We start from the raw sequence: 3,644 nt of genomic DNA on the forward strand, positions 1-3,644 counted from the left end.
AAAGGGCTTCTGACAGGTAGATACAAGCACACTATTTATATGTAGAAGCTTCATTTTTTTTTTTTTTTTTTTTTTTTTTTTTTGTCTTTTTTCGTGTCCGGCAATGGATCGCAACCCTCAGTGTTGCTCCCACGCCTCGCTCAGCCAGTGAGCGGGAACCGGTCTGTATGTGGGATCCAAACCCTTGGCGGGAGCGCCTGCCGCGCTTCCCAAGCGGCGCACTGTAGCAGTGCACCACCGGGCCGGCCCAGAAGCTTCATTTTTAATCATGTTCTAAATTGTGGTACTGAGATGCTTTTAAGTAGAAACCAGAAGTTAAGGATGTGTGTACTATTGAGTTGATAAAGTTTGTACGTATGCAGTTTAAAACACACAAGGGCTGAACTAGATCATCTCTAAGGTCTCTTTAGGATCCAAAACAGTGAGTCTGAGTGTAACATCCTCACACTCTCAGTTACTTAGGTCTAAAATACCCAATTCACTGGGCCTGGGCAAATTGGGTGCAAACTGGAGATTCGAGGGCCAGATTTAGCCTACAAGATATGTTTAATTTGGCTCGTACAGTGTTTTCTAAATTTGAAATAATTGCCAACATTTAAAAGTGCAGATTTCTAGCTTTTCTTGAAAAATGGAGTGGAATATCTTATAACATCAGCCCGCATTCCCACATGGCAGCAACCATATCAGACCGCAGGGTCAGTGTTCTCTCTCTTACGGAGGACCCCACCTAATCCTGTCTGCTCACTTATGTTTCCTGAATGGCTCCTGTAGGCATTGGGGTCTGTGATCCCTGGCCCAGGCATCCAGCCTGTGGTGGCCTCAGTGACTTTCTGCTTGGGGGCAGCTACAAGTATAGACTTGAGGCCTTTACCCCAATTCTGTGGCAGACCGCCCATGAAGGAGTATTTACCCAGCCAAGAGAGTGGGAGTCAGTGACCCCAGTCTGCAGAGCTTCGGTTTGCTTATGGGGGCCTCTTACTTCGCAAAAATGAGTAACTGAAAGTTCCCAGCCATATTTCACTTTCATAAATTGAATCCCAAAGGCCTCTGGGGGATGGCCCATCAGGGAGCTACTTCCCAATCAAGGCCAAGGGTATGTCACTTCTGGGCCAGACTAGAACACCCAAGCAGAGAAAGGAATCCCAGTGTAGGTTGGGCTGGGCCAGGGGGGCAGGGAGGAAGGCAACTTTCCTAGCCATGGCCATCAGGTGGCCAGGGCTTCTGTGTACAGCTGGCAGGTTTTACAGGTGCCTAAGAGGCACCACCGTGTCATAGTGTGAATGGTTCCCTCCCTCTAGATTTTGGCAGTGCATAGTCTTCCCAACTGTGCATGTTGGCCCTGGCACTGTTAGGGGGAGAGAAGAAACAAGTGGAGATGATGAGGCAGGTATAGTAAAAAGGGTTGTCTTGGCAGATTCTACCACTTCCTCCCAAGGCCTCAGGGGGTAGGGGTGGGAGGCAAACAGGAACCAAGACCTTGTTGTCCAGAGGCTGAAAGCTGTAGAGGAAGATAAAGGGCCTGGTCTCAGTGGCCTCCAGCCTGTGTATGTGCAAGTACCCATGAGATAATGAGAATAGCTAGAACTAGCCCCAGGAAGCAGGGCGGGCTGCCAGTACTCATATGTGGGGCCCAGGACCCTTAGTGAACAGAGATAACCATCTGTACACACTCTAGTGAGGAGGACACACACAGGGCTGGCAGCTGAGATATCTGACCCATTATACACACCCACATGAACATACGTACATGCACAGTATTTGTCCTGTTGTGTACACTCACATGTGTGCATCCACACACAATCACAGTGGTTATTGGTGAGAGCAGTCACACAGGTATGTTTAGCAAACAGTTCAGAGCACCTAATGTCCTTTTTGGCTGGCTAGAGCTACCTGTGGCGACAGTCCAGCACAGCACCAAGTAGCACGGAAGGAGAGAAAAGTAAACCAGTGAAGAAAAACACTACAGCCAGCAATGGACTGCTGGCCTGCAGTGTCACCTACTGGCGGGAGGGGGTTTTGTACTTTGCTTCGAGACTGGGTGAAACCCCGGACCCTGCTTCTCAGGCACCCCTTCCAGGGAAGCCACCAACCACAGGATGCTATTTTCCCACTTCCTTGTGTTCTGTCCAAGTCGGGTGAGACCCTGGCATCCTCAGAGGGCACCACGGCATCAGAGAATGAACTTTCAGGGCTCTGAGTGCCTCCTGGATAGCAACACCCAACAACAGGGATTGCCAAAATAGGTTTCATCTTTCAAAGCAACTGCCACCCACTGGTAGTGGCTGCCAAGAATGCTTGCTGGGTTGAGAAGGATTCTGAGGCTGAGTCTGGGCTTAGCAGAGGAGTGTCATGATGGACAGCGACAGCAACGATGGCTGAAGATGGGCCATCTTCCACACTTGTCATTCTTGCCATGGATCCTGGAACGCTGGTAAATCTCTAAATTTGCAGAGTCCTTGATTACTCCTGATCCACAATTCCATCGTGAGGGCATGCATGTTCATTTCTCATACCCTCATACCACAAGAAAACTGCCCTTCACTGGAGTGAATTTTACTGGAGTTTTATCTCTCACTTGATCAGTAACTTCGGAACTGGCTAAAGCCCTCTCTGGGACCCTCTTCATGAAGACCTTGTTCTTGTTTTCACAGAGAGCTTATGGATGACCTGTAAGATCTGATCCATTGAGCATTTCACTTTATCCAAAACTTGTATTTAGCTAATGCCCGTCCACCTGCCAGCACCTGTCACTGCCTAAGAGTCCCCATGAAGGCTGGGACATGTTGGGAACACAAAGCCATGCTGAGCAGATGCTGGACAGCCAGCTGGGCCCTTCTCTAGCCAGGGGTGCTGCTCCCTGTCCCCTCACCCATAAGCTTGAGAGGCACACTCAAGTCAAATTCCTGCATCAACAAAATTGTGAATTACAATGGGCCATGGATCACTTGAAAATAGTCAAAACTTGGAATCTTGCAAGGGTCATGTGGTCATGGAGTCCCCATGTCCTTCCCCCTCAGCAGTGGAGCCAACCTCTGCCCACAAATATTTAGGTGGATGTGACCTGGTTCCTCCCACTAGGGTGTGAGCCGGGGATGTTTGCCTTAGCCCAGGGGTCAGCAGACATTTTCCTGTAGAGGGCCAGGTGACACACGTTTTTGGCTTTGCAGTCTTTGTTGCAACAATTCAATTCTACTGCAATAGTGAGAAAGCAGCCACAAACATATGTAAACAAATGCACTTGGCTGTGTTCCAGTAAAAGTTTCTTAACAAAAACAGGTAGTGAGTCAGATTTGGCCCAGGGGCCTATAGTTTGTCAGACTCTGCATTAGCTCAAAACAGGGATCCTCAAACTGGGTTCCACAGAACTTGGGGTTATTTGAAAGTGCTTCAGAGGGTCTGCAAATATTTAGCTCCTGTTTATTTTTAGCTATTCAGCTCATTTTTAGCTATTTAGTTTATTTTTAGCTATATAACAAAAATGTACCCACTCAGCTGTATTCCAGCATTTCAACATGCAAGAAATCAACATGTTAACTGTCAAGTAAACTCCTTTGGTAATGAAGCTTCCCTTGCCATGTCTACGCATATGTATGAGTAGTATGGCAGAATGATTGAGAGCCTGGGTCTTGCATCAGACAGACAGG

Source organism: Galeopterus variegatus, unplaced genomic scaffold (genome assembly GCF_000696425.1).
Source record: "Galeopterus variegatus unplaced genomic scaffold, G_variegatus-3.0.2 Scaffold209, whole genome shotgun sequence".
NCBI classification, from domain to species: Eukaryota; Metazoa; Chordata; class Mammalia; order Dermoptera; family Cynocephalidae; genus Galeopterus; species Galeopterus variegatus.